The 6,000-nt window shown below is 40.1% G+C and overlaps 2 non-coding genes across 2 annotated transcripts; both read left to right on the top strand.

Annotated features, from left to right (window-relative positions):
- Positions 1-3,649: 3,649 nt before the first annotated feature.
- trnav-cac (transfer RNA valine (anticodon CAC)) lies at positions 3,650-3,722 on the top strand. Its single transcript has one exon. It is a non-coding gene; the product is annotated as a tRNA-Val (tRNA).
- Positions 3,723-4,856: 1,134 nt separating this feature from the next.
- trnav-aac (transfer RNA valine (anticodon AAC)) lies at positions 4,857-4,929 on the top strand. The gene has a single exon. It is a non-coding gene; the product is annotated as a tRNA-Val (tRNA).
- Positions 4,930-6,000: the final 1,071 nt, after the last annotated feature.

The raw sequence follows: 6,000 nt of genomic DNA, 5'->3' as shown, positions 1-6,000 counted from the left end.
ATTTCCCTCAAGGAGAAATCCATATCAGTGGCTGAGCTACAGTCTACCTTTTTGGTGTACACATTTCCATTATCTTTTAAAACTTCCTCCTTCTTTCGTTTATGTATGTCTGTAAGATGATTGCCACGATGAACATTTGCAAATATCCTCCCTAAAACATTGGCCTTTTCCACATCTGTTATTGCTAGGCAATCTTGATTAGCAAGAACCGATATTTTATTGGCAGCCTTTCTTCCACTCATCTTTCTGAGCATATTCCATACATGACTGACATCTCTTTCTCTTCCAATAGTAGAGCAAAAGTCTCTCCAAGTATTCCTTTTAGCAATTTTAATTATTTTGCAAGCTCTAGCTCTTTTTCTTTTGTATTCGATCAGATTGTCTAGACTCAAGTTGTTTCTGAGATTTCTGAGGGTAATATTCCTTTCTTTAATAGCCAAACTACATTCATCCTTCCACCATGGCACCATTCTCTTATTCCCTCTTATTACAGTTTTAGGAATACTTTTTGAGGCAGCTTCAGATATCATATTTGTAACTTCGGCAATACACTCATCCACATTACCCTCCATCTTAATACTGTTAGCCAGTTCCCTGCAACATACTTTAAAAGTGTTCCACTGAGCCTTTTTAAAGCACCATCTATATATAGGGGCTCTTTCTTGAGTACATGTATCAATTTCTATAGTGCACATGATGGGAAAATGGTCACTCCCTATGTTGTCTTTGTATATTTCCCAATCGCTTAGGCTATACATTCTTGCAGAAACCAGTGTTAAATCAATACAAGACATCTTACTCCTATTTACATCTAAACGTGTTCCTCCACCATTGTTTAAACATACAAGATTTCTTGTGTCCATCATTTCTTCCACCACTGTACCATTATTATCAGTATGGTCACTTCCCCATAAACTGTTGTGTGCATTGAAGTCACCACACCAAACTTCTCTGTGTCTTTCCTCACCCATCATTTCCTTGAACACAGCTACAGTTAGAGTATGGCAAGGGTTGTAATAATTAATTATTTTCACTGGGTTTTGTGTACTGTACACCTCAACAATTGTACATACATGTTCATTTGCAGTACTTATTCTTTTAAATGCTAAATTGTCTTTAATGAACGTGATACATCCACCCCCTTGGTTATTTGCTCTATCATGTCTGACTGAGTTGTAACCCACCATAACAAAGTCTAGATGGGGTCTTAACCATGTTTCCTGAGTACATATTATGTCTGGTTTAACACTCAATTCTTTAATGACTTTCTTAAATTCCTGACCATTTGCGATTAAACTCCTGGCATTCCACTGAAAAATTGTGAGTACCATTATTAGATTAATCACTAGAAACATCATAAGTAAAAGGGTTCATCATTTCTTGTATTGTTTTACACTCTACACTTGAGATCCCAAGATACTCCTTAGCACCTTCAACAATCGTTTCAATTCTCTCATTCCTGTCATTTTATTCTAATCCGATGTAAACCACTTTGCATATGAATGCCACAAAATTTACTTTATCAGCTAGCAGAGTTCCTTCCTTTACCTTACACTTGTGGGAGGTCTCATGCTGACCTGTCTGGTGCATCTTACTGTTTCCTGCAGCAGGGGGATCACTACTGTTAACAATGTTACTCCTCTCAGTTTTGTTTTCCTTCGCTACCTGTGCATTATTAACACTCTTAACAGCCTCTGCATATGACACTTTGTTTAGAATCTTATATCTTTGGGCTTCTTTTGCTTGCTTTTGTACCACACAGCCCCCAAAAGCTGCACTGTGGTCTCCTCCACAATTGCAACACTTAATCGGCACATCTTTCCCACACTTTCCAAATGCATGGTCTCCTCCACATCTTGCACATCTTTCTCTACCTTTACACTGTTTTGCAATATGTCCCATTCTCTGACATTTAAAGCACCTTAGAGCTGGAGGAATGAACTCTCTTACTGTGTAGCAGAAGAGGCCTAGCATAACTTTTCTTGGAATGTCATGTTCAAAGTCAATAATTACTGACAGCGTTTCCGCTTGTTCTCCATTTCTTTTATTAGTAATGCGTTTAGCATCAAGCATTTTACCTCCCTTAAGTTCTGTTTTAACCTCTTCCACTGAGACAGATAGTGGTACTCCAGAAATGACCCCCTATGTCTAGCCGCTGTGCCAGTAACATGGGTTTTGACTTTTTTACCATCCAGAGTATTCATTTTCAATAGCTCATCTTGTTGCTTCTTACTCATTGCATGTACAAGTATGTGCTTGTTATTCAGGTACTTCGCAAACTTTACTTTGCCAACATCCTTTTCGAGAGCTTTAGCCACCGTAATAAGGTGAAAATTCTCAACAAATACAATAATCACTTCCCAGTCATTGCTGCCATATTCAGCTCTGGGGCTTCGATCTGCCCTTACTCTCTTAACTGTTTCGTCCGATTCTGCCCCCGAACTGCTTGAGGAGCTAGTCCTCTCCTTTTCTTTTTTCTTTTTCTTTCTTTTGAGATTCGCCACTTTCTGCCACTCCATTCCTCCATAATCCCAACCTTCATCCTCACTACCAAAATTCATGATTATTACATTCACAATACAGTTGTTTGTAGTTACCCGCGCTATCAATCCACTTCCTCCCCAGGCAGATTCACTCGCTACAGGGGCGAGGAAACAAAACCTGAACAGCCAATCAGAGTGATCTCTCTCACCGACAAGCTCCGCCGCCGATTCAACATGCTCAATCGACCGAAAAGCCACCGACGCCGAAGTGCCGACGGTGTGGGACACACCGTAAAAACTAGGCCGACAGACGCTCACCGACTGCCCGACTTTGGTCAATGGCCAACCGTTGGCTTGGTGTGTCAGGGCCTTAACTGTCCAATAGTGGAGGGTTGAAAGTGGCGGGGGTCAAGGTTACAACAGGCACAACGAGGCGAGCTAATTGTTTATAAGTGAGCATGTTCCCAACCACAGTTCAGAGCCGGTAAGCTGTCACTGGGAGGGAGGGAACATAAAACAACACTACTAAAGCAAATTAACTTATTAAAACAGCTCATAAACAACTGAGAAGCATTAATGAGGTACTTGACTTTTCACTGGTGAAATGTGAGACATACCTGAAATATAGCAGCCCACTGATCAAACCACCACACGCAGTGACACAAGTGTGACTTGATGGTCATGTCTTTGTTGACCTTGTTTCTTGAGGCACTGTTGTTAGCCAGGTTTCCAAAGGTCGCCTCTGCCACGGTAGACTCTGAGCTCCTCCTGCAGTCACACAAGAGGTGCTCCTGAGTCCCAGGGTACAGGACCTTGAAGGCAGCACAGCAGTCCCTAAAGCATTAAAGGGGAACATCGTGGTCAATATTTGTGAGCATGAGTTGCTGTCTTTCAGGGGTTTTTTTAAACAGTTTTAACATCTGATCAACTATGTGCATCATATGTCTACGACCTGGCACCTTTTCCTGATATTTGCCGAATCTCAGCAGAATAATGTTGGTAGAAATGTAGATTAAATAGGCTGTGTTGCCATCACTATGATGAACAAATATGGTTTGCGGTTCCACACAGTTTCCTAGCATTTTTGGGGCAAAAAATGGCTTTTATGATAGTAAACGTTGCTAAGCCAATTTACTGTTTGTCCCTGAATGCGACATGAATACGGAGTTTCCGTAGTGTAGTGGTTATCACGTTCGCCTCACACGCGAAAGGTCCCCGGTTCGAAACCGGGCGGAAACAGTGGACAATTTTAGTTACTCATACGTCACAATACATCAAATCACCAACCAACTTCATAAAACATAAAGGCGTTTTCTGACGTTTCGTGATTCAAGTTGACTAACTGCCCAATAGTGGTGATGTTGAGAACTGTAACTTCTGATGTGTCTTTAAATGCTACCTTCACAGGTAGTTTATGTGCCCTGCTGGTGTTTGTTATTCACTTCAGTTGCCAGTGTTTTTGATGTTTAGGCTGATCACTGTATGTACATGTGTAAAGTTAACAGTACTTTTTTCAAGACTAGTGCACTGTCCTTTGAGTGGTTTTGGTTTGTGTGTGACCTGTAAACAAGTCTGTACTTTTTGCAATAAATTTGATTTAGTGGCTCCAGTGTAAAGTAATTGGCAGCTTGCAAAACTCTGCTTTCAACACACTGCTACTATCTAACAAACTACATTTTGTATTTTCAACGTTATACAATAAGAGATGCTTTCCAGTTTTATGGCCTGTTGTGACCTGTTGACCATTGGGAAAGAGCTTGTTCAGTGTTTGTTCAGTGTTATACATAAGTGTTTGAAATGTTCCTTAATTTTGATAATGAAAAGTTCATCGGTAGAAAAAGATTTCTACACACTTACATGTATGCAGTGTCTCACATTATTGCTGAGCTGTTAAGTGACGCTTTTCAGTTTTATGGCCTGTTGTTTAGGCTGATCACTGTATGTACATGTGTAAAGATAACAGCACTTTTTTCAAGATTAAGATCCATGTTTATAAAAGAACAGTGTAAAGAATGTTCATGAAGGTGACACATTTCACTTTATGTCTGAGCTCTGTTTAGATCAAGGGTAGGCTCTTTAGCCCTTCTCCAGTGGCTCCCTGTGGATTTGACAAATAGATATACGGAAAAAAAGCAGGTGTTTTACACACACTCCCTGATAAACCACCGCATGCAGTGAAACAAGTGTAACCTATTTGTGTTTTTATATTATTTTCTTTGTATTATATTTTGTTATAATTGAATATCACATACAGATATGTCTTGCGGTTCCATACAGTTTTTCCAATATTGTTTGTCCAGAAAAGACTCCCGTGGTGGTCAAGGTTGCCGACCCCATTTTACTGTTTGTCCCTGAACGCTGCATCGCCACGGAGTTTCCGTAGTGTAGTGGTTATCACGTTCGCCTAACACGCGAAAGGTCCCCGGTTCGAAACCGGGCGGAAACAACTATTAGTTTTCGTTACACGTTACAAAGAGGACATCACTGGAATAAGCTTCATAAAACATTAACGCACTTTCTGGCTTTTCGTGATTGAAGTTGGCTAACCGTCGGTTGGTGGTGGTATAGAGATCTGTAATTTCCAAGGCGTCGCTAAACGCGGCCTTCAGAGGTAGTTGACATAAACGCTACTGGTGGTTGGCGCCATGTTGCAGCGCTGCAGAAGAGTTGTGGTCTCTATTTTATCAACCGCCGGGGCGACCGGTTATTCTTCCGGTCTTTGGTAAGTGCTCATATTTAGCCTCTCTGTGTTTAAATACTTCTGTCCACCGCCGGCTGTGGTAAGCTAACGTTCCTCTGAGAGGAGGAGTACCGTATTAACTGGCCCGTTTTACCTGAGCGCCCACAAGCTGCAGTTGCTACCACTATGTTTGACTGACTTCTTGTGATGAAGGATGTGTACTGTTTCATCACCAACTTACTACTTCTTATGATGCAGAGTGAACCATTATTTTCCCCTTTATTTTCCCACATTACGTGTATTGTGTATTTGTTTGCCCTATTTCACTGCTTACAACTGACTGAAATAATCAGGACTAAAAAACAGGCTTTTTGTGGCTGTGTGGTAAATATCCTGGATGTTTAGTGTACATGTATGTACGTTATACCAGTTAGAATCTGTCCTGACATATTTTGCATTTTTTTAAAAGTCTGCCAGGATTTCCAAAAACACTTGGCTGATGGCTGAAAAAGCCACCAGAGAATATAATTATATTATGGGTTAATGATTATCCTTATTATTATTATTAGTAGTAGTAGTAGTAGTAGTAGTAGTAGTAGTAGTAGTATTTAATCAAAGATGTGCACTCTGCTGCACTCAGGCAAACAAGCATGTGAAGATGAAAGAATTTGATTTTGCTCCCATTTTTCACAGGTTTAAATTAAAGATTTATTACTTTATTTCTTTTAGTTCAGATGTTTTCAAAACAGGTTTATATTACTGAAAGTAAGGTATCAAAGTATTGTTAGTCTAGAAAATAATCTAGATAATATCATAGTCTGATATCATGTGTTGCAG

Source organism: Epinephelus moara, chromosome 3, assembly GCF_006386435.1.
Source record: "Epinephelus moara isolate mb chromosome 3, YSFRI_EMoa_1.0, whole genome shotgun sequence".
Classification (NCBI taxonomy): Eukaryota; Metazoa; Chordata; class Actinopteri; order Perciformes; family Serranidae; genus Epinephelus; species Epinephelus moara.
The sequence above is the reverse complement of the archived record's forward strand: the minus strand, read 5'-3'. Positions and strand labels throughout refer to the sequence as shown.